This window comes from Canis aureus, chromosome 19, assembly GCF_053574225.1.
Source record: "Canis aureus isolate CA01 chromosome 19, VMU_Caureus_v.1.0, whole genome shotgun sequence".
NCBI lineage: Eukaryota > Metazoa > Chordata > Mammalia > Carnivora > Canidae > Canis > Canis aureus.
In genome coordinates this window covers 23,270,008-23,296,096 of record NC_135629.1, presented here as the reverse complement: position 1 = coordinate 23,296,096, position 26,089 = coordinate 23,270,008, and the positions used below count along the sequence as shown (strand labels likewise).

At 38.3% G+C, this 26,089-nt stretch overlaps 2 long non-coding RNA genes across 2 annotated transcripts in view; one reads left to right on the top strand and one right to left on the bottom strand.

Annotated features, from left to right (window-relative positions):
* The window catches only part of LOC144291211 (uncharacterized), a 33,670-nt gene extending 7,586 nt beyond the window's left edge, over nucleotides 1-26,084 (bottom strand). The window contains exons 1-4 of the long non-coding RNA XR_013358536.1: nucleotides 25,914-26,084; nucleotides 15,913-16,027; nucleotides 14,340-14,515; nucleotides 4,045-4,172 (exon numbers count right to left, since the gene is read on the bottom strand). This is a non-coding gene — a long non-coding RNA (uncharacterized LOC144291211). The remainder of the gene's footprint in view (nucleotides 1-4,044; nucleotides 4,173-14,339; nucleotides 14,516-15,912; nucleotides 16,028-25,913) is intronic.
* LOC144291212 (uncharacterized) overlaps nucleotides 15,446-26,089 on the top strand; it is a 29,949-nt gene continuing 19,305 nt past the window's right edge. Inside the window, exon 1 of the long non-coding RNA XR_013358537.1 lies at nucleotides 15,446-15,493. This is a non-coding gene — a long non-coding RNA (uncharacterized LOC144291212). The remainder of the gene's footprint in view (nucleotides 15,494-26,089) is intronic.

Here is a 26,089-nt window from a genome sequence, read left to right as displayed (position 1 = left end):
GGGAAAAAAACTTTTTAGTGTGATGTAGTCTCATTTATTTGTTTTTGCTTTTGTTGCTTGTACTTTTGGTGTTATAGCCAAAAAAATCATTGCCAAACCCAATGTCAAGGAGCTTTTTCTTTATGCTTTCTTCTAGGAATTTTAGTTTTCGGTCTTAAATCTTTAATCCATTTTGAGTTAATTTTTGTATGTGGTATAAGTTAGGGGACCAGTTTCATTCCTATGCAAATGGATATCCAGTTTTCCCACCATCATTTATTGAAAAGCTGATCTTTTCTCCATTGAAATCTCTTGGCTTCCCTGCCAAATATGGGTTGATTGTATATGGGTGGGTTTATTTCTGGGATCTTGGTTCCATTCCATTGGTTTTTGTGTCTGCTTTTATGACAGTACCCTGCTATTTTGATTATGATAGCTTTGTAGTATAGTTTGAAATTGGGATGTTGGGATACCTCTGGCTTTGTTTTTTCTCAAGATAGTTTTGGCTATTCGGGGTCTCTTATGGTTCCACATGAATTTTAGGATTTTTTTTTTAATTTCTGTTTTAAAAAAATGCCATTGGTGTTCTGATTGGAATTGCATTACATGTATATATAGACGGCTTTGGGAAGTATGGACATTTTACCAATATTAATTATTCTGATCCACTAAGATACTTACTCTTTTTGTGTACGAAGCACAGGCACACATACAATACATAAACAGATGTGCAGTGTACCTGTTGTATTAAATTTTTATGGAGAGTGGTCATTAGGAACAATAAAATGTCTAGAATGGTTCCTTGGTGGGAGTGATAATGAAGAAGAAATTGAGAAACACCACTCTAAGAGATAGCTAACTTCTAGTTTGGTTTTGTTGGGATGGAGAGAGGGGTAAATTTTGTTTTTACATTCTAATGTGACACAATGTGAGCTATTTTATCATTATGTGGTAAATCATGACTCAAAATTTTCCACTAGCATATCTTATTTCATATATTCTTATGTTAAAGATTTTTCATATTTTTAAGTTTTGGAAGAGTATTTCTTTCCTTGGATTCACAGTCCTTTTCCATGGATCAAAGGGAGGAAGGTGTTAGTATTCTCCTGCTGCAGATAAAGCAAATGTTTTGAGCATTTTTTTAAAGATTTTATTTATTTACTGATGAGAAACAGAGAGAGAGAGAGAGAGAGAGAGGCAGAGACATAGGCAGAGGGAGAAGCAGGCTCCATGCAGGGAGCCTGATAGAGGACCCGATCGATCCTGGGACCCCAGGATCACGCCCTGGGCTGAAGGCATGCGCCAAACAGCTGAGCCACCCAGGCTCCCATGAACATTTAAGTCATTCATTTCCCTATAATCCTCACAGCTGGTTTGTGGTGGATGGGATTCAAACCAGTTCTGGGGGATGCCTGGGTGGCTCAGCAGTTGAGCATCTGCCTTAGCTCAGGGCGTGATCCCGGGATCCGGGATCGAGTCCCACATCAAGCTCCTTGTGGGGAGCCTGCTTCTCTCTCTGCCTGTGTCTCTGCCTCCCTCTCTGTGTGTGTCTCTCATGAAAAAATAAATAAAATCTTAAAAAAAAAAAACCAGTTCTGGAAGGGAACAATGCCTATACATACGGATCCATACCCCAGAATTCTCAAAGTGGTAGCCCATGGGTTATCCAGCTCACAAACATGTTTTGTGGCTAATTTGGTATTCTTAAAATATTTGATTTTGTTTTCAGCATATAAATTGGGAGACCTTTACATGAAAAATATCTGCATTTCTAACTTCTCTTTAAAAGACTAGAGGCTGTGGGCTTATATCCAACATGGCAACATTACTGATACTAAGTGGTGAATACTTTTTAAAATATGGTATTCATATCCATTTTGTTAAGTTTCCTGCTCTCCCTTTTATCTTATACACAAACCCCTTCATTCAAAGGCTCTGTAGACATTTGACCTCATGACCCCTGATGAGTGGTGCCTCTGATCCCTTTGAGTCCCAGTGTTTTCTAACAGCCTTGTGTGTTTCTTCAGAACCTTCCCTTTTCACTCATTCATATGATCATTTTAAAGAGTAATTTATGAATCTCGTTTAATTTACTCCCTTATTTTTCCTTATTTTCTTGATCTTTCTAGCAGACTAACTTACTCACTTTCAATAAAAATGAAACCAATTTTCTTTTCCTTCTTCCAATAACTATGTCATATTTCAACCAAAAAATCCTTTTAATTCATTGCTTATTTCCTTAGGGTCTCCATTTCTGAAATTCATATGCTGCTAAGCCTTAAAATATTCGTTCAGTCTCTCCCAAACTGTAGTTTTGAGCTACACTGCCAGGGCATATCAATTATACTTCACAGTTCAGAGTTTTGATTAGTGATTATGTGAAAACTTTTCCCCTCCCTCTGACCTTTTATGGGTTAAACTGAGCTAAGAGATCTATATAAAGCTCTTTCCTTCTTGAATTCTTTCCTTCCAAGTATCTTTATTTTGACTTACAGTACTTGGTGGATTAAGTGTTTGAAAAAGAAGTGGTCTGCATGCCAATTGTAAATGAAACTCAAAAACTCAAGAACCTTATCTAGGAGAAGAAGGAAATGCTCACAGAGTATAATTGGTGGGGGTGTTCCAGTCTGTCAACAGCTCCATCCCTATGAAGGCATGAGAATCCAAGAAGTAAATGCAAAGCAACACCAGCAGCAGATAAGAGGAGGCATTTTCATCCTGGAATCAAATGTCTGTGCCCTTGCACAGCAGTTTTCTACAGTTCCATGTGTTGTTGTAGTAATGCACTTTTCACCGACAACAACTGGTTTGCCAACAATGATCTAACTAACTGAAGAAAGCACAAACACTACCAGAAAACAAGCGGCTATCTCTTGATACAGCCACCATAACTCTTTCTTTTGTGCAGCTGCTTTAAGCATTCTACTTGTGTGTCAATCTACTTTTAAAATATAAATCAGAGCACCTAATTTTACGTTTTTGCCTCGATTGATTATGAAAGTACTACATTCATTGTAGGATTCTCTTACTTGCTCATTTGTTCGTTCATTCACGCATTCATTCTACAAACATTTCGTGAGCTTTTTATGTTTCCCTGTAGAGCTCTTAAAAATAGAGATGCCAGGCTCAGAGATTCTGATTCAGCTGGTGCATAGTGGGACCCTGGCATTGGTATTCCTAAAAAGACCCCCAGGTATTTCTAATGGTTCAGAATCAGTGTTTAAAGGACTCTTTTGACATAGAGCTTTTTCCAACAGAGGTGATTATTTGAAGCACTGCCATGAAAAATTTTTTAGGTTAAGGGTGGAAACAAATAGTAATGTGCCTTGGAATAAATAATAGTAATGTGCCTTAATAACTAATAGTGATGACAAATTAGTATTTGGTGAATGCCATAGGTACTAGGCTAGCTAATGCATATCAGGGGACAGTTTTTTTAATTTCTACATTTGCCCAGTAAGCTAGATATTATTATCCTTGTTCTGTGTTGAAGAAAAGATACTCGGAGAGCATGCCCAAGTTCCCACAGTTAGAGGTGAATTAACTGTTGGGATTTGGACTCCATATATCTGACTCCAAAGCTATTTGGAGTCTTTCTACTCCTTGCATTCATTCAGAACTTGTGTTTTGCACACACTGATTCAAATAACTGATTTTTTTTCACACAGCATTTTCAGGTACGTGATCTCATTCAATAGTGTTGATTGCATGGAGAGCTTAAGCATGGAAGAATAGAGGCTCTAGGGCTCCAAGAAGGGGAATGAACGACTGAAAACCACTCAGCCAGCTCTGCCTAGAACTTGAGTTACATATCTTGGGCTTTTCCCACTGTGCCACTGTGCTTCTTCATGTCTTTTTCATTTTCTGACTTTGTAGGTTTAGGAGGTAATAACTGCATTGCCCTTTGGGCAACAGAGCCAGTAACACCACCATTTTGTCAGAGCTGATTGGATCAAAGGTGAACATATGCTAGATTAGGCTAATCAAATTCATTCTCCATCCTTCTATTTCCCCTTTCCCCTCTCAATGTTCAGAACTGGTACTTGAAAAAATTGGGTCAGTTACCTGCAGGTGTTGAATTCTGTATGTACATCAGTAACGAATGAAGTCCCATTAGGATGGTTTCTTAGGGACCAGGTAAACTGAGAACAGTAACAGGTGTTTATGGAGACATCGGACATATCCCCTGAATCCTGAAAGAGAGGGAAGAGTGAATAGCTCTCTTAACTTCTAAGGACTTTCTAGAGATCATTTATTCTCCATTGTGATAACTGACCTTAATTCCTGCTGTTGGGTTTTGTGAGTGACCCTTAACTTGATACAATGAACTCCTCTTCATTTGAGCAAATTAACTGTTTCCCCTGCCTTAAACAAAAAACAAAACAAAAAACAAAAACAAAAACAAAAAAAAACCCTTGACTAAGTTAATGGCCATATTTTGAAGCACATATAAAAGTTAAATTTTGGGGCTACCTTAGACAAGTTGCATTCCATACCCAAATATCCCTAGCTAGGTTTAACAATCTGGACTATTTTTACTTCAGACTGTATAAACTAAAATCAAACCAGCTTAAGGGTAAAAGGGAAATTTTTTTGGTGGTTGTAATTGAAACGTCCAGGCCTTGCTTCTGGCACGGCTGGATCTGGTGACCTAAATGATGTTGTGGGGAAAGTGCCTCTCTCCCTTTCTTAACTCTACTTTCCTCTCTGGAAACTTTACTCTCAGTCATCAGTGGCTCCTTACGTGCCAACTATTGGTTTTGCAATCTCAAAGCAAAAGTAATGGTTCTTTGCAGCCTATGGCAGGGATGCACCCATGGCTGATTGTCATTGGCTAATGCTAGGCAGGAGCGCTCATCTCCGTAGTAATCCCTGGCATGGGAAAGGAGAGTTCTCATTGGCCAGAAGTTGGGCATGACTTTACCTAGAGCTGCCAATGGGACCTGTTTGACTTGAACCACAGAGAGTGAAAGAAAGGTGGCTCCCTAGTAGGAAGGTTTCAGATTTATATCTGGAGGGGATTCTGGGCCAGCTAAAGAAAGATTGCTCATAAACTCACCTAGTTGTTAATATTCCAACATCTTTTTTTTACTAATACTTTGCTTTCTTAATTTTTTTTAAACATTCATCATTGCATTCTTAATTTTGGTTGTTTTCTTGTTCTCTAGGGATTTACAGCTGGTAGCTGGCAAGTTCATTATTAGCCTTCTTGTTTAACTTCTTTAATTTTAAACATGTGTGTTTTTGTGTGTGTTAATTATTTTTTTGGGCAAGTCATAGTATCTTTGTATGAGGCATCTGTTACATCTACTGGGACAATAACTTTAACACTAATTCAAACATAATGATTCAAGCTCTTGATCCACTCAGTTCAGTTTATTTTAATACCCTTTATGGTGCTCTTTGAACATTTCTTAAAAATGACAATGAACAAATCCCATGACTCTATAAACCTCAAGATCAACAAGTAACTTCGGAATCTAGACAGAAATTATGTGGGAAAATTGCATCCAATCTTGGGCAGCCCGGGTAGCTCAGAGGTTTAGCGCCACCTTCAGCCCAGGGCCTGATCCCAGAGACCAGGGATCGAGTCCCAGGTCAGGCTCCCTGCATGGAGCCTGCTTCTCCCTCTGCCTGTGTCTTTGCCTCTCTCTGTGTGTGTCTCTCATGAATAAATAAATAAAATCTTTAAAATTAAAAAAAAAAGAAAACCCAATCTCCCCTATGGAAAGTTCTGTAACTTTACCAAATCATCCCAATCACCAAATCCAAAGGACATCTGTTCAGTCCTTGGTACTTTGGAAGTCTTTGTTGCTTTGGAAATATTTGTTGATCCACCTTTACTTTTTGAAATTCCTTACTTCTTTGGCTTCCATGATAATATGTGCCTTGTTCTCCTTTCACCTCTTTGCCCACTCCCTCTTTCCTTCTTTGTGATTTCATCATCCATCTCTAGCACTTTAAATATGGTGCTCCCCAAGATTCTGCCCATGGCCCTCTGACCTCCTCACTTAACTGACATACTTAATCCAGATGATCTCATCCACTTACATATTTCCATTCTCCACATATTTGCTGATGCCTCTTAAGACTAGAGCTGCTCAGCCCTGACCTCTCCTCAGAGCATTTCAGATTCATATATGCAACAGCTGGCAGACTTATTCAGATACACATCCCCAGGCACTTCTAGGGTAACACATCCAAAACTGAACTCAGGATCCTTCTCAGAAATCCACTTCTACTTTCTCTTCACCATTGCCATAATGAAGACATGTCTCATCTTTCACCCCAACAGCCTTCCCGCTATCCTTCAGACTCAGTCCTGTTTTTCAAGCTCATTCCCAAGCTCATGTTCCAACCCATAGTTTCCTATCACTTTCAGGGTACATTCTAGTCCAGGAGACTTTTTCTTAAAGACCAGCTAGTGAATCTTTTAGGCTTGGCAGACTTACACAAAATTGAGGACATTATGTAGGCACTTATATAAATAAAAAGATAGTTATTTAAGAAAGTGCAAACCATTTTCAGGGGGATCCCTGGGTGGTTCAGTGGTTTAGCGCCTGCCTTCGGCCCAGGGCATGATGCTGGAGTCCTGGGATCGAATCCCACATCGGGCTCCCTGTGTGGAGCCTGCTTCTCTCTCTCTCTCTCTCTCTCTCTCTCTCTCTCTCTCTCATGAATAAGTAAATAAAATCTTAAAAAAAAAAAAACATTTTCAACTCATGGGTTGTTAAAAAAAAACAGTGACAGCCCAAATATGACTAGCAGGCCCTAGTTTGCCTTCCCTTAGTCTAGTCTGTTCTCACAGGATGCAATAGGGTCCTGCTTGATCCGGCCCCACTTTTCCTCTCTATTCTCATTTCTCACTGCTGTCTCCCTCCACTTTGCACTTCAGCAAAGCTACATGGCTTATAGGGTCTTGCATCATGCTGTTTCCTGCCTCTGGACTTTGCTCATGCTGTTTTCTCTGCCTGGTGTGCTCCTTGTCTCTACCAGACCAATTTCTATGCATTTGGTACTACTCAGCTCAAGGGTCTTTTCTTCTAGGGAGAATTCTCATAGTCTTCCCCATCTCTTGGTTAATTTAGAGGTTCCCACAATGCCCTGGGCCTATTCCCATCATCACTCTCATCACATGGCAGCACAATGATTTTTTTCCTTATGTCTGTATCAAGTAATAGATTGTGAGTTCCTTGATGAGTATAACTGGATCTTTTTCACTCTATATCTTCAGTGCTTAGCACAAGGCTTGGTGTGAAGCATACATCCAATAAATGCCTAGTGCCACTTAATTCTGGCATGTAGTAGAGGAAGAGTACTGTAACACAGAGTTTCTTGAAACTTTCTTGAGTTGCCATCTAACCACCTGCAGTGTCAATGGCCTATTTCTAGGTCAGGGAGACCCATTCAATTTTAATACTGTAGAACTCATTTATGGATGGCTAGTTCCCTTGGGTGGTGCATGGCCCTCATAACACCAAGGCCAGGGATTCAATTGCTATTTAGTTGAGGGTACTTTGCCTTATTGGGTGACCACGGGCTGTATCTCCAACTCAGCTGGCTGTTTCTCAGGAATCTGGAAACAGATTTGTCATTTCATTTGTCACATGAAACCATAGATTCCAGACATAGAAATTCATCACCCATGGCTGGGGAAGACTCTTCAAAGCTCATACCTTGGGCTAGAAAACAGAACATGCTCCTTGTAGGAAGTGAACTGCATATAAAAAGAATATTTAATATATAGACTAGAATAGAAAAAGAATAAACATCAATAAGTTGAAAAATGATTCAGCTATAATTCCTCAACAGGAGTCAAGCACCGTCAAAATGTGGACACAGATCTTCCTCAATAATATTTACCATTGCTCTAATTCTCTCTGTACTGTTTTGTTTCTGATCTTTTTTCTTTTCTTTTCTTTTATTTATTTATGATAGTCACAGAGAGAGAGAGAGAGGCAGAGACACAGGCGGAGGGAGAAGCAGGCTCCATGCACCGGGAGCCCGATGTGGGATTCGATCCCGGGTCTCCGGGATCGCGCCCTGGGCCAAATGCAGGCGCCAAACCGCTGCACCACCCAGGGATCCCTGATCTTTTTTCTTTACTTACCATTATTTAGAGAGCATTCTCTCAGACCCCTAAAGCTCTTTGCAAGTGTCACTTTTAATTACTGCTTAATACCCTGTTGTATAAGCTACACTATGATCGGTTCCATCATTGGTCTTTTGTTGGAAATTTCTATTACATCTAAAATAAAAGAATGTTACATAAAAGTCTCTCTTCATTCTAACTCTCCAATTCAGGTTTAAATGTTAGTGAAATCCTTTTTTTTTTTCCCTACCTAAGAAAGCAAAGTATAGCCAGCATACAGAACGGGCATTAGGGCTGCAACAAACGAGGAGATGATTTCATTCTCCCTCTTGTTTTGTAGATTAAAAAAAAAAATAGAGGTGCAGACAATGTATGATTTATCCTAGGGACCACCACCAGGGCAAGAATTCCACTGTAAACAATCCAGGGTTTGTTCCAAGAAATGTGGTTCAGGATCATGGTGGTTCAGAGAGAAATGAAGGAACCGACGTGCGTGACTATCTTTTCTTTTCAGTGTATCAGTGCCAGGTATGTGCCATGTATGCCTCTAATTGTGGAAGGTGATCACCTTGGGTTCAATGGCATCTTCTGCTCTCTTATCTCTGTGATCTGCTGCACTCTCCCAATTCCCATCATTTAAAAAATTGTATTCCTTGCATGAAAGGGTGAAAATAAATATGAGTGTGTGATATAAATCATTTTATATGTTCCACTTATTTATTGGAACAGAAATAACTGTTAAATCCAGTTCCTTAGTAGATAGATTTGGTCCTCATTTGCCAGCAACTGAAACACAGATATGCATTCCATAACCTTTTCTGTGAAGAATCTTAAAGGAGAAAATGCCGTGAATGAGAAATAATGAGAAATAAGAGAGAATACTCACCTGAATTTGGCACTCATGAGCAAAAACACAGGCTTGCAGAATTCATATTCTATCTGAGAATCATAAGCATGGCAAGAATGGAAACTAGCAGCCCTCATATATTACTTGCAGACATAAGGTTCACGTTTATTTGCCTTGGCCATCAGGTTTTTCTGAGTGGGAACGTGACCATACGTTTTCTTTTCTAGGAGCACAACCATTGCTAGTCAATATGCTGGCTAGGGAGCAAAGGATGGCCTTACAGCATATTTAATTCCATCCTTCACTTTGAAATGAAAATTGATGTCAGTTCCCCCCACCCCATCAAGCCATTTTCCAAATGCTAAACTCCTCTGTCTTTCATCAAACTTCTTCCCATCTCATTTGTCAATGTCCTTTTACTTACACAAATATTTTCTACTGAACTAAAATGAGCTCCATTCTATCTTACCCACTGCCCCATAGTAATGCTGCCTTAGTTCTTAAGAAGCCTAGGAATAGAAGGCCTCAGAAGAATTTCCAAGGAAGACAGTGTCAACCCTATTGTCCTAGGGACACTCCATGGAAAGAGAGAGAGAAATGTCCCACTTACCCCCCATCAGCATCTCCCCAGGAAGGGACAATATATGTTATTGACCGAAAGGACAGAAAACACTTTGACACTTCAAGTTCAAAAGCCTACTTTCTATGACCTCTCATGTAATTTCCTTGTAATGTTGCCAGAGAGAAGATGAAGCAGGAGTGAAGTATTCAAGAATCAAGGTAGAATAAAGTGAAGCCAACAATCCTAATTTACTGAGCACTTACTGTATGCTACTTATTGGCTAAATTCTTCACTTGCATTATCTAGTTGGATCTCCACAAAAATCCTGGAGTTATCAGTAATGTCCTCTTTTGGATAAGAAGACTAAAGCTTAGAGAATTTAAAACATTTCTCTAAGCTCACATGGAGAGTAAGTGGCACAGCTGGGATCAAATCCGGATTTCATTTGATCTCAGAGCCCTTGCTTTTAACTACTAAGTAATGTGTCTTTTTGGTAAAGTGTCCATGGAAGAGGCTGAGCTAAGAAGTGGCAACCAGTAGAAGGATAAAAGGTAGGAACTTGAGGCAAGAAAAAATTGCAGATATTACCTGGGAAGAGTGGACAGTGGTGGCCTCACTTTGGGTGTGTGGAGAAGGTTTGGAAACATATGCCCAACAGAATTCTGCTGACAGGAGGCCAGTCCCAATGGTCCTACCCCTTTAGCTTCAACTTTGCTCAGAAGACACCAGGGAGGAAGTGGTGGTAATGAGGAATGGGAGCGACAAGGGAAGATCTCTCTGAGGAGGTGACATTTGAGCTGATTCCTGAATAAAAACAAGTCAGTGATGGGAAAATCTTAGAGCAAGGAATCTGGGAATGAAGAGAACAAGTACAGAGATTCCAAGATGTGAATAAACTGGAGTAGTTGAAAAAAAAGGAGACCCAAGTGGCTGGAACAGAGTATTCAATGATAATTTCCCAAAAAGGATAAAAGCATGACTATACAGGTATAAAATAAACATTTGGTAGAGATTTTATTTAATTTACTAATCAGTGAGGGAACCTGACAGACATTATTGATGGTTCAAAGAAGTCACAACACCAAGTATTTATGTGGAGCAAAGGAATATTGAAATGAATGTGAAAAGGGAGGCAAAAACTAGCTTCTTCCACAGGTGGGGAAGGAAGGCAGTTGAACTTCTACCGGACAGAACAGATTTGCATGTCTAGAGACAAGAATTATTTTGCATTGTCAAAATACGGAGTTGTGAAAATAGCTTAATCAGAATCAGAATCAAATATCCTGGAGGAATGTTCTTTAAAGTCTAGATAACATAAAGCTTTCCTTTTTTTTTTTTTTTTTTAGCTTTCCTTTTTTTTAACATATAGCTTTCCATGGAAGTATGAAGCTTCTCCTATAGTCAGACTGAGAGGAATCATAATAGGAGATGAAATAGAAGTAGTCAGAACTCAGATCCTGCATCGCCCGTGGACCAAGTAGTGAGTTTAGACTTTATTTTAAGAGGAACAGGAGACTATGAAAGGGTTTTAAAGCCAAGGAGGGGCATGCTCTGTTTATCCACTTGATAAAGACCATTTTGGCTGCTGGGTGAAGAACAAACTTTTATGGAGTATAGAAATATCTAAGTAGCTGGAATGTAGTATAAAAATAATTTTAAAAAAATAAAATAATTTTTTTCAAAAAAGTTAAAATTGTGATTCTCACACAGATATAAAATAAACCCTTATTAACAATTTTATTTAATTCATTAATCAATGATGCAACCTAGCAGGTGATCTAATGAGAGATGATAGTGGCTTGGACCAGGAAGTGGTGGCAGTGAAGATGGAAAGACGTGAATGGATTCAGAATGAAAGAACTGGCTCTTGTTTTTACCTAGTTTTTTGGTTTTTGGTTTTTGGTTTTTACCTAGAGTCTTATTGCTAACTGATAGTCTGAGGCAAAAAAGTCTTGGCCTCTTGGCCTCTAGGGCTGGAAAAGGAGGATAAGAAAAAGAAGACCATACATAGCCTTAGGCAGAAGTTTGGATGAATCAGCAAAGAAAAACAGGGCTGAAAGCTGCAGGCATCCACTTTTTTTCCAATGGCGGTGAGGCAAAAGCTAAACATCACCAGGATGTGAAACCTTTACCTGCACCACATGAGATGGTGATTGATAATTATCCTTATCCATACTGCACTGCTAGCTGGAAAATTCCTTCACACTTACCAAAATAATGGTGAATTCGGCTCTGCGGGGGAAATGGGACAAGAAGATACCCCCTTGAAAGAGAAAAGGGGCCAAGGTTACAATCCTTAAGTGTTCATCTGTAGAGTAGAAATCCACTCCTGACCCATTCCTCATCACTACCTGGCCCTGTGATCTAAAAACTTCCCCAGTACAAGTGTCAGCAGGAGGCCAATTACAGGAGTCTTGTTTGGGCACTGCCTGGGGGTACTGATTCCATGACAATTATCATGCCCCTGATTGACAGATGGGAAAACCAAGTCTCCGAAAGGCTAAAAGACCTGCCTAATGCCACAAAGGGGTGGGGCTGTCAGTGGAAACTGGCCCTAAGCCCTCACTAGTCCTCCCCTCGCTGTGCCAGCAGCCATCTCTCTACAATGCTGATTAGTTCAAAACAACATCAAGCTCCATTCTCTGTATCAGCACTGTGCAAATGCATTTTCTGCAATGATGGAAATGTTCTATAACCATGCTTTCCAATACATTAGCCACTAGCCACACGTGGCAATGGACAACTTGAAATGTATCCGTGAGGTGGAGGAACTGAATTTTTCATTTCACTTAAATTGAATGTAAATAGTCACACGTGGCTAGTGGTTTCCTGCGTTAAACCACGCAGTTCTATACCACAGCAAGCTGTGCATTTCTTAATAGAACTTTGTTTTGCATATTTGTTTATTGCTTTTTGTCATCCCTAACATTTGAACATTTTTCCTGTGTTTGAGGAACAGTCAGTCTACTTTCCGAGTTTGCATCTCCCTCAAGTAGAAGCTGGGAATACACTTTCCCAGCCTTCCTTGTATCTAGATGCAGGCTATGATGTAGGCTTTGCCAATCAGATGAAAGCACCTGGGAGACTCTATTCTGGTGCGGTGGTTGCAGACACTTCCAGCTGCCAACGCAGGAATGGTAGAGGGTCAAGTGAAAGGGTTTCAGTTAAGGGTCAAACACAGGCAGTGCACACGATAAAGCCGATGGCCAAACACATCAGCTGTGTTGTCTCTGTTGAAGCTGGCATATAAAATCGTCCAGTTATTGTTCTTGGCTAAGTAGACCCAGCTTTATGACGGGCCACCCATACATGTAGTGAACCATCTAAAATTATTCAGTAAACTACAGCTCAGCTTAAACTAACTAGAGATATTTCTGATGTTTACAACTAAGAACTCTAACTGTAAATAGGAAAAAAAGAAACAAGAAAACAAAAACAGAAAACCTACCCAGAAAGTTTTAGCCAAGAGGGAAGGTATGTGTATCAGTCAGGGAAGATAGGTGTAGCTGGAGTAACAAATAATCCAAAACCTCACTGACTTCAAAGTTGATTTCTCATTCATGCTACACATCAGAGCTATTGTTGATTGGCTGTGTGTGTTCCATGTTTGTCTTCACTCCAAGATTCAGACTCTTGGAACAGCTTCTATCTGACACATTGTTGTTGCAGGAGAGACAAAAGAAAAAAATCAGGAGCTGGCTCTTAATGTGTCTTCTTGGAAGCCATAGTTCTATCCATGATTCATGGGCAGAAACAAGTCATTTGGCCACTCTTGAGTTCAACAGGTTCGAGATACATAAATTTCTCTCGGAAGATAGACAGGTTATTCTGGACAATAATATATTCTACAATACCTACGAATGGCTAACATTTATTGTATGACTATTTTACATCAGCCAGTAGGCTAAGCCCTTTATATACAGAATCTTAATTTTTGCGAATTAAAAAAAAAATTGTTTTGTTTTGTTATCCTTCCATTTTACAGGTAAGACAACAGAGGCTTGATAAGATTGAGTGTGTTGCTCTGAGTCACACAGTTGATAAACGGGGCAGGTGGGATTTCAACGTCATTCTCTTTGACTCCAAAGAGAGTCAAAATGGAATATATATATAATATATTTTATATATTATATCTACATGGAATATTTCTGGGAGAGGTGGGGAAAATAAACTAGATTTCTAGAAAAACATGCTTTTCTTTTTCTTTAAGTCCACATTTTAATACTCTAAGATTTTTCTGAAAACTATGAAATCTAAATCAATTTTCTCTACAATGCCTTTGCTGCCAAAATGTTTTAGGACTCTAAGTGTAACAACAGCGTTTTACAATAATAAAATTCTTCAGCTAATTTTTATCAATGTTTGTCCCTAATTTATTTTTTTAAATTTGGTCTAGTACAACAAATACAAGCATCTCCTCCCCTCCCCTAATATCAATTGCTTCTCCCAAAGGAAACACCAGAATAGCTGGGGTGTTATCCTCCAGACATTTGATCTAATCATAAACATAGGTACACTCTATATAAAGTATTAAATAACTTGCTTTTATAAAAATGGGATTATATTATGCCTGTTACTGTGGCTTTTGTTTTCTCTTTTACCAGACCATAGATATCCTTCCATGGTGGTATATAAAAATCTATCTCTTTCTTTTTAACAATCCACTGGATTTTATAAAGCAGAGTCTAAACTGTGATTACAATAGATCATGTTCTCTTTGTACCCATGCCGATCTAGCAATCATACCATGCTCATAAGAAGAATGCTGTTCTGAAGTTCTTTAAAGTGAGCACCAGTCTATTGCCCCTCCTGGTGTAACTCCAGCGGAAGTCATTATTCTCTTGCATATATTTTATTACCTGGAGTGCTTCATTTCTTCCTGCCTGGAGCTGGTCTTCAGTGTGAAGGAAGCTTCGTTGCTATCAATTGTTCTGTTCAGGAAAAGCGGGATCCCAGATTCACAGAGCAGCAATGTCTCCCAATAATCTCTTACCAAATGACCATCTATGCAACCATCTTTGTCCAGATGAGTATTCTAGGAGGAACGGGTAATTTAATATGAGCCCGGGCATACCCACCTCACAATTTTGTGTGTGTAGGAGACTGTAATGAACAAGCAGATTAGTATTTAATGCACTAATCTGTATAGTGCTCTCCTCAATAAAGCTTTAATTATTTAGATGATCGTGAAGGCAGCCAACACGCTTAATACACTGCACGGCGCAATGTGCAAATCACCGGAGCAAGGGAAATTGCAAGTCAAAGGAAAATGAATGGTCAGCTCACAGTCAGAGAAGACCACGTCCTCCGCAATGCCATTTGATCTGAGGCTGAATAATTTCACTGGGCAGCAACACTGAAGCTTTTAGCTTGGATGTATGTGCAGGGGGCTTTTAAAAATCATGTACATCTTGAGCATTTAATTTTAAAGGTCCCCATGGGGGGTGGCCTCTGTGAGCTGAAATGTTCTGGTTCAAGAAGGGAGAGAGACACGGGGGAGGGGTCATAAACCCAACTCCTAGAAAGCTCCTGGGGTTATGTCTTTAGGGACCAAAGCGGCTGAGGTTTTTTTGTCATGGTTCCAGAATGAATAACTCATACAACTAATTAAGAGTAGTCTCGAATAATTAACATCTGTGCAACCAGACAGTTTTGCCTCAGGACCATTAAGAAGCAAATCTAAAAGTGAATGGTACACAATGAGTGATGGGTGCCTCTGGAGAAACATGTCCCCCTTTTGTTCCCCTTGGCAGACGGTTTTGAGATGCATTTCATAAGGCTGCTTGGGAGGTCCCAGAGGACCCTGCGTGGTCACACGGAGCGGTGGCTTTCCATCCTCTGCCCCACCTTCTCTGTGGCACTCCTCATCTGTCTCTCACGCCTGCTCCCTGGGGTCACTTCCCACAGAGGCCACTTGGGCACACGCTGCGCACACGCACGCACACACATTCGTGCTCGCACACCCACAGAGGAATCGGCAGGGTTTGGAAGCACAAAAGATGCCTGGAAGGAGGTAAGGGAGAAGATGGAAAAGGTCTCTTTAATTGGTATCATCAGAGTTGAAATTAAGTTGGGATATTTCAAAATAGAATGAATGCAAGCTAAGAGATCCGCTGTGATATAAATCCTGTACTAATCAGACTAGACTAATTAGAATGATTTACAATTCAATACATAAATGAACTTAAAGTCATTCCTGCTTTACCTCGTTTCAAAATCAACCTTTTTCTATGTTTGCATGGAAATATACATGCATAAAATATAATATAAATCTACATTAAACATGAAAATAATAGCTTACAGTATATATATTATATGCATATGTATTAATTTATATATGATATAGAAATATACTTTAAGCTATTATATTTCTTATATTTATATATACACATATTTATACACCTATAAATCTAGCTGGTAATAGTGGCTTACTTTGAGATCGAGGTCTGAAAGTGAAGTGCATCCCCTATAGACAGAGTTCAGAGAGGCTTGTTTCTTAGTACACACCCTTCGGTATCTTCAATTTTCTATCACATGTATATATTACCTAAGGAAAAATTTAATTTTAAAAACATTCTTTTTGGAACAACTGTTTAGAAACATATAATATTAGAAGATGGTCAAACATTCTTCTTTTCCAGGCTTCCCCAGCAGTAAACACTGCCAGTGGTTCAGTGTATATCCTTGTGGAACAATGATTCCTAACCTAGCTGTGTATTGGGAAAAATACACACACACACACACACACACACACACACACACACATATAATAGCTTAATAAGTATTTGCAAACTGTTTCACTGGTCATCTAATTTGGCTTTTTGACTTCTTTTAGTTACATAATAATAGGTAATAGATTTTATGTTTGACTCTTGCTGTGTTACTATTGCTGGTTCTGAATTTGCTTTCCCAGAGTAATATGTAACAGGAATATTTCTCTATTTACATCTGTAAATCTGTATCCATATATCTACATAGATATCATACAGAATTATGATAATATATGTATAATTGATATCATATACATATATGATAATCTATGTATAATTACATATATTATATAGTAAGGCTATATATTGGTAGTAAATATAAAGCTATATTGGTAATATATAATTAAAAGATTTAAAAATACTTCACCAGTAAATTTTTGCTAGCTGGTAGTAATTAAAATATGCTTCAGGGCAGCCCTGGTGGTGCAGCGGTTTAGTGCTGTCTGCAGCCCAGGGTGTGATCCTGGAGACCTGGGATCGAGTCCCACATCAGGCTCCCTGCGTGGAGTTTCTCCCTCTACCTGTGTCTCTGCCTCTCTCTCTGTGTGTGTCTCTGAATAAATAAAATTTAAAATCTTAAAAAAATATGCTTCAAACTAATATAAACCAAGAAAAGGTATTTTATATGAAAATATTAAGATGTCTCATGGAAATTAAAGTTAGCTGCTAAAAACATTAAATCTTCAATGATCTAACAAAGTAAAAGTTTGTTTTTCACTCATTTTACAGATCAGTTTGGTCTTCATTAGATGGCCTTCCACAAATTGATTCAGGGACTTGGGCTCCTTCTGGCTAAAAGCTCCACAAGGTGTCACATCCTCTGCTGAATTCTGATCACTGGCCAGTCAATGAGCAACGAAAGAGAAGGCCTGGAAGAGTCCACTAGAGAATTAGGGAGGCACATCTGGAAGCAGGCCTCCATTCTGTCTGTATTCCATTGGCTGGGACTTGATCACATGGCATGACTTAAGAGCAAGGGAGGCTGAGAAACCCAGGTTCACTGGTGCCCAGGAGTAAGAGGAGAATATAGGTACTGGTAAGCAGCAGCAGTCTCTGTCATAAGCAGGAAATGTAGGTTGGGCTACCCAAAATTTGGTAAATGTGTAGGATCCCTAGCAGCCCTGCTTTCTTCCTTTTCTCTCTGAGGCCCATCATCTGTGTTTGCTCCCCCCTGCAAACAATATCATACTTTTCTTCCTTTTTTCCCCCCTCTATGTGTCTCTTTCCCTTTCTTTCTCTTCCTCTCCAGGTAGAGTTGAGAAGACATCTTCTCTTTTGTCTGTCAGACAAAGTACCTGCTCTCAAAAGAAATCTCTAATTCTACTCACAAGTGCTACCAAGTAAGAGTTTAGGTTGCAATGAAAGTCTATGTTAGGGCTTCTGACTTAGCTGGGGAGGGCGTCTCTGAGGAAGTAACCCTTCACTTAAGATCTGAGGAAACAGTAGGGATAACAGGAGGCAGGAAGGGGAACCGGAGAGCTCTTCAGGCAGAGGAAACAGCATTTTTTACACAGATTATCAGGGAGAGGCAAATGGTGCTACCCAGCCTGGTCTAGTGTAAATACATACTTCTAGACCATAAGAATTTTGGATTATTTTCCTTATAATATGGAAAGTTAATCCCTCTCTTTAAATATTTATTCCTTAGAATAAGGCCCACTCTAACTCTTAGGCCTTTCTCTTCAAAAATTTGCAAGAGAAGCATAATTGATGGGGCACAGTGATCTTGGCCATATGTTTGACTGTAACCATAGGAGTGGAAAACCCAGCCATGACCAAGCTATGTGTTAATGTACACTAACCACACAGTCCTCTCTTCTTCCAATTAGATAATCTGTGCTGTCAAGAATGTGAAACAAAGTCATGAAGAGTTAAAGTCCTGGAGTTAAAGTCTTGGGAATGATTTTTTTATAATGTATAATTGCCAAAAAATTAATATATGTAGCAATTATCAGGCAAAGAGTGAGCTGAGACAAGCCTATTCCATTTATACTAAGATTTTGTTTATAGTGTTTTATATAGTAGTCCCTGGTTGAAATATTAGCAACATTGATTCTCTGTACAGTACTCACCACAACACATATTTCCTTGTCCTAGATGGAAAGTCAATGGGCAAAAATGTGCTATTAATGATGTGTTGGCATGGCATTTCCTATATTACAAAATGCAGTCTGCAATATTAAAATATCCTCTTATCAAGTGCAAAGTTAAACAAAATTGTTTGACTAAGTGAGTATAAATTACTCAATGCTGGTAGTAACAGTACAGATGTATTAAGGGGAAATGCACCCATGACTATATAAATACTGACTAATTTTATATCATTTTTCAAATATTCAGTGAGAAAAAGAAACAAATCTATCAATATTTTTACAGAGTAAGGACTGAATTACATGTAAAGGTTACCAAAGAAAGAGTTTTAAATTATCATGAAAATTATACTGTAAGAAAATTATATTGTAAGCTTTTAGTTCTTTAACAATCATTTCCTATGCAATCTTCAGCTCTAGTATTTACTAAGTATATGACCTTAGGCAATTCATTTAATCTCTCTAAGCCTCAGCTTTCTCACCTGTAAAATGGTTATCTTAATTAGATCCTATTCTAATAATTTATTAGGAAAACTGAGGTGCTCTAAATCACTAGTACAATTCCTGGTACTGAATAAAAGTCAGCATTCAATTAAAGATAGTTCTTACCTGTAACAAAATTTCATAACGACTCTTCAGGATCAAAGCTTCCATGTGTTCACTCAATAAAATCTAGTTTTGAGATGTTACTGGGTATTTGGAGGTAGATATACAAAGAAATACCGATTTCATTTTCCCTACCTTTGAAGAATTTATAGTACTTTTGTCGGAACTATCACAAGGTGAGGTTCAAATCCCTACCAGGAAATACTATGATTAAGCAATAAATTGAGATTGTAGACTTATGTTTCTTGAAACTTAAGATCTTTGTTAAAAAAAAAAAAAAAAAAAAAAAAAGTGTTCTCTCAGACTCCCAGGGTTGACTTGCTCCATGCTGGATGTGGAGCATACTTAAAAGGAAAAGCAAATAAGTAAAATCAAAAAGCTATAAAATCAATAAAACTCAAGTAAACAGTATGTGATGTATTCAATAGTGTTGCTGAAATCAAATGGTATTTTACACGTTTTTTATTTGAGTCAGTAGGGAGGCAGGGAAGGCTTTCTGGTAAACAGACAGGGTTTGAGAGAGCAAAGAAGGTGAAGAGGAACAATATAAGCAAGATCTCTTCAGAGAGAAGACAGCTGCCTGAGAACCCAGATGGATGGTTTAAGAGAGATTTTTGATGAATGCAAGGAAAAAAAATAAGATGAGAAGCGAAGATTACAAAGTTAGGAAAATTCTCTTTCAAGCGAGGGGATATCTGTGCTCATTTGAAGGCAGATAGAAATAACCAACTGAAAGAGAGACACTAATGACCAGATAAACAAATGGTCGACAGTTGAGGAAAAGTCAGGAGGGAAGAGTTTATCAGTATCACTGTGGTTCTACTCTATTTTTTTAACTTTTATTATTGAAATATAGTGGATATACAATGTTATATAAGCTTCAGGTGCCTAACATAGCAATTCAACAATTCTGTATATTGTGCAACACTCACCATAATAAGTGTAATTACTATATGTCATCACATGATGTTATTTTAATATCATTGACTCTATGCCATACTTTTCATCCACATGACTTATTTATAACTAGGAGTTTGTACCTCTTAATCCTTTCTGTTTTACCCATCCCTCCACTTTCCTCCTCTCGCGCAACCACCAGTTTGTTCTCTGTTTTTAGAATCTGTATCTGTTTTTGTTTGTTCATTTGTTTTGTGTTTTAGATTCCACATATAAGTGGAATTATATGGAATGTGTCTTTCTCTGCCTGGCTTATTTCACTTAGCACAATACTCTCTAGGTCCATTCCTACTGTAGTACTACTCTCATCTATCCTGCTCCCGTTTCTTCCAGTCAGATCCCAATCTCACCTCACTCCACTGTGATTGGTTCACGGAGGGGGCCTCTGAAACAATCTAACCAATCAGATTACACCTTCTGAGTTTTTGAAACTTGAGCAGAGACTTCTTTTTGAAAGGAGTTTGGTACTATCATTTTATGGCACCATCCCACAGGAAAGAACCACATGCTCTACTACCAACATCCTTACTAGGTCTTGACTTGGTTTTTTTGTTTGTTTGTTTTAGCTTTCTTGGATGAATCAATCTTTGCCTAAACTATGTGGAGGTACAGTAAGTTAAATGAAACCAAAATGACATTAACCAGTACTTCAGTGGGGACTCTAAACATTGATGTAGAGACCTACTCTCCTTCCTTTGGGACCCAAAGGAAGTATAAGGAAGAGGTGTTAGTCACAAGCTGACAGGTAGATGAAAGAGTTCAAGTCAAATGACCTTGAGCTCCTAAACAAAGTAAGAAGTTGGACTATCTCCCAAGTGTAAGGTTGTAGAATATGATTATAAAAAGAGCTTAATATTTGAAGACATTTTTATCTCCTGATCTTGTGATACAAAATATCTCTAGAGAGATCCAATAGTAATTAAAAGATGCTTGGATGAAACAAATTGCAAGCCCTTGGAATCTAGGGTTAGAATTTGAGTCCAGTTTTCACAAGGAAAAGGGAAGCTAGTCTGCACAATTACAAGGAGGAAATTGGATCTGGTGTATGTTGGGGATGGATAGAGAGAACCTTGAGAAGAGTAGTAACAGACCTCAGCACTATTTAGAGTCAAGGTGAGGACAGAATGTCCCTCTGAATCTCCAAAAATAGGAATTTGATGAGAATAGAAATGACTAGTGAAAGAGGATTCACTATGGTTTTTTGCTGAGTGGTGTGTGATTTAAAATATATATATATCTTCCATATAATCTTGCCTAAGAAGCTCCCATCAATGTTCTATCATTCTTTTCTGTATTGGAGATAGCAGACTTTTGCTTGTGCAGGGGAAGGAAGAAAGGGCTGGAGAAGATGCAGATCTCATATGGGTTATACAACACTCACTTGAGAATCAACAAGAAATAATAAGATGTTTTCAAGTAAGAATCTGACTAAGCAAAAAAAAAATCTGCCCTAGAAATCACTGTTTGTGACTTAGAACTTGCTCCGACAATGCTATACTTAGAGTAGCCTGGAAGCAAAAAACAGAACACATATGGAGATGGAGGTGGTGTAGATTCTGGCTCTGAGAGGGTAAGGGGGTTGATAAATCCTCTTTCAAAAACAACAACAAAAGAAACTATGAAACGAGATGAAATTGTCAAAAACAGTCATTTCAGGGTTCTGGAAATAGACCAAAAGGAAACAACAAATTGAAAAGCACATATTCATGAAAAACTGCTGATCTTTGGGTAAGAACAGTAGGAGTCTGTGGCTTTCTTGCCTGTGGCTACTCCCACACCCCACCCCAAATTGGTCAGCACACCAGTTCTATCAGATGGGACTGACCACGAAAACTAGCAGCCTTGTTGCAGGAGGAGGAGGCTAACTTGATTTAGAGCAGAGAATGAAAAATTTGCAACTGGGGTGAATGGGAAAGGGCTACAGCTCTCTGAGCCTGAGATTTTAGTCCCTACGGGGGGGAGTGACAGACTGAAGAACTATCAAGAACTTTAATAGGCACATAAGCTAGTCATTGGAAGGCTTAATAACCATTCCACAGATCCCTGGCTGTCTGGGAGCCTACACTCATACACAATGGAGAATTGAGAGAGTTCATGGAAAGTAAATGCTAGGGAAGAATTGAAAACTGCTTAAATTTTGAATGCATTCCTCAAACCAAACATAGATCCACCAGCAGAAGGTGGAGGCTCCTGAGCTGAAGATTTATGCACAACCATTGACAAATCATTGGTTGACCAGTAGGCTATGTAGACATAGCTAAAAAATGAAAATAAAGAAAAAAGCAGAGGCTGCATACTGCAGGGTGACAATCTAATTCTATAGATTAAGTATAGGTAAGTTACTTAAAATAGCAACAAACAAACAGAAACAAATAAAAACCACCGTCACAAAAAAAGGGAAATTATAATCTAGTGTTTCTATAATGAATTATCTAAAATATCCAGTTGTTAACTAAAAATTAGGAGAGCTAGGAAAACAGGAGAGGATGACTCATATTCAAGAGGAAAAAATAGTCAATAGAAACTGTCTCTTTATGGGTCTAGGTATTGCTTTAACAGAAATGATCTATTAAAAGTATATTCAAATAATTGATAAAAGCCATGTTTAAAGAACAAAGGAAAATGTGATGACCATGGCTCAACAATAGGGAATATCAGCAAAGGAACATAATCTATTGAAAAGAAACAAGTGGAGGGGTGCCTGGCTGGCTCTGTTGAGTAGAGAATGTGACTCTTGATCTCCGGGTCCTGAGTTTGAGTCCCACTTTGGGTGTAAAGTCTACTTGGAAACAAACAAACAAAAGAAACAAGTGGATATTTTAAAGTTGAAAAATACAATAATCCACAGGCAATCCAGGTGGCTCAGCAGTTTAGCACTGCCTTTGGCCCAGAGTGTGATCCTGGAGACCCAGGATCAAGTCCCATGTCCCAGGTCGGGCTCCCTGCATGGAGCCTACTTCTCCCTCTGCCTGTGTCTCTGCCTCTGTCTCTCATGAATAAATAAATAAAATCTTTAAAAAAAATACAATAATCCTAATGAAAAACTTACCAGATGAACACACTAGCAGAACTGAGATGGCAGAAGAAAGAATAGTGAACTTGCATATAAATCAAGAGTACAGATTAAATCTGGAAGACAGAGAGTAAAAAGACTGAAGAAAATGAAAGCCTCAGGGGCTTATGCAACAACATCAAATGGATTAACACATGTAAAATGGGCACCTCAGTATGAGGAGAAGGAAAAAGGAGCAGAAAAAAAACATTTGAAGAAATAATGGCTTAAAACTTTCCAGATTTGGTGAATAGTATTCATCTACAGATCCAAGAGTTTCAATAACTCTAAGTAGATAAACATGAGAATTCTCTTCTAGACACACCATTAGCAAATTATTAAAAGACAAAGAAAAGGTTTTTTTTTTAAGATTTTATTTATTTATTAATGAGAGACATAGAGAGAGAGGCAGAGACACAGGCAGAGGGAGAAGCAGGCTCTCTGTGGGGACCCCAATGTGGGACTCTATCCCAGGACTCCAGAATCATGCCCTGAGCTGAAGGCCGACAATCAACTGCTGAGCCACCCAGGCGTCCCCAAAGAAAAGGTTTTGAAAGCAACGTAAAAGGACTCATTTCATAGAGTCAAACAATCCAACTAACTGTTAACTACTTATCATGAATGATGGAGGCCAGAAGGCCTCAAATTGCTAAAAGGAAATGATTATCAGCTAAGAATTTTACATCCACCAAAATTATTCTGGAAGGCAAAACAGAAACAAACTCAGGGACACCAAGGCAGAGAAAATTCATTGCCAAAGGCATGCCTTACAAGACATGCTAAAGGCAGTACTCTAGGCTGCATGGAAATGTCTTCAGGCAGTAACTTAGATCCTTGAGAAGGAAAAAAGAGCACAAGAAATGGTAAATATAATAGACTATCTGGATGTACTTTTCCTTTTTCTACTCTTAATTTCTTAATATAGAATTGAATATAGCAATAATTGTAACACTGAATGCAAATAGTAACCATAAGAGAGCTGGAGTGACAAGATTAATATCAGACAAAATAGACTTTAAGACAAGAAATATTGCTAGAGATAAAAAGAGAGATTTAATAATGATAAAACAGTCAATATATCATGAAGGTATTACAATTATAAATGTATATGTACCTGACAGGAGACCCAAAATATGTGAAGCAAAAACTGACAGAATTGAAAGGAGAAACCAAAAATTCGAAAATTATAGTTGGAGATTTCAATATGCCACTGTACATAATTAATAGAATAAGAAAGAAGATCTTGTTAGCAGGAATACTGAAGATCTGAACACTTTCAAGCACTTGACCTAACTGACATTTACAGAATACTCCACCCAGTGACAATAAAATACACATTCTTTTCGAGTGCACAGGAAATATTCTCTAGTATAGATCATATGCTAAGTACCAAGATAGTCTCAATAAATTTTAAATGTTAGAAATCATTCAAAGTATATTCTCTGACTACAAAACAAATACATTAGAACTCAACGATTGAAAGAAATTTGAGTAATCTCCAAATATTTAAAAATTAAACAATATATTTCTAAATAACCCATGAGAAAGTAGAAAATCTTTTTTGCTGAATGAAAATAAAAGTACAAAATATCAAATATTGTGTACAGATAAAGCAAAACTTACAAATTTATAGCATCAAATATTTATAATAGAGCAGATAAGTAAGTGTTGAATCAATAATAGAAGCTTCCATCTTAAGAAACTAAAAAGAAAATAATTAAATGAAACCAAAGTTTTGGATTTTAGAAAGATCAACAAAATTGGTAAGCCTTTAGTTACTAACCAAGTGAACTGTTAGAAAGATACAGGTGATCATAACTGACGTGAGAAGAAATAGAAAACCTGAATAGACCTATATAAAGAAATCAAATTAGTGAATTAAAATTTTATGTAGAAAAGCCTAGGTCAGAAGGCTTCACTGTTATCTTCTGTAAAATAGTTAAGGAAAAAAACTACCAATTATCCAAAACCTTGTTTCAAAAATTAAAGAGTGTGAAAATAGAAAGTCTCAGGTCTTTGTACCAAAAACATGGAGGCAGCAGAGACCATGCTTTGGCTTGTGTCTAATGCAAAAGAGAGAATTCTTTACCAAACAGGCTATTGAACTTGTATGATTCCGAGTTCTTTAGAAACACAGAGCAAATAGGATCCGCAGGTATAGAGAAGATGAGGTGTATTATAGCAATAGTCTCATGCAATTATGGAGGCCAAGAAGTCCCTTTGCAAGCCAAAGAACCAGAAAAGCCAGTGGTATAATTCAGCCAAAGTCTCATTGGGTGGGAACCAGGAGCACCATTGTGCCAGTCCAAGAGACGATGGATGTCTTAGCTCTGGAAGAGAGAATTCACCATTTCTGAATATTTTTGTTCTGCACTTTTTTGTTCCATTTGGGCCCTCAACAGTTTGGATGATACCCACTCACATTTGGGAGGGCCATCTTGACTCCGTACAATTATTCAAATGTTAATTTCTCCCTGAGCCACCCTTACAAACACACCCAGAAATAATGTTTTACCAGCTGTCTGGGCATCCCTCACCCTATTCAAGTTGACACCTAAAATTAATCATCACAGAACTGTTAGGCAAATAATGGTTATGCTCTTTGACAATACAGAATAAAATGGAGTAAGCATTGCTAAGAGGGTTATTTTAAATGGACTCAGGAAGATACTGTGGAGGTGAAGTTTATGCCCATGTTCTGCCTCAAATTCTCGGAATTTTTTCTGAACCCAGCTAAAAGCCAAGACATCTACTATCAGTGAGAATGAACATAAATGAACTTTCTATCCAACCCTAGCAATCAACCACTTAACTGTAGCAAAACCAGTACCAGTCACAATTCGTTCAAAATAACTTATATGAATTTCTTCTTTCCTCTTTAAAATCTCTAACCTCCTTTTGTTTCCCCAGAGCACACTTTTGATTTCAGAGGAATCTGTGCCTCCTGTATTGCCATACCTAAGACCCCAAATAAACACACGTATTTTATTTTGCAGCTTGCAATGTTGTCTTTCGTTGGTTGAAGTCTTCAAAAAGTCAGAGGCTTTCTCTTCTTCATCCTGTTCCTCAACTCAACTCCTGCCTTCAGGGGAAGGCTGAACACTTCTGTAAAATAGCAATTCACCTACAAATTT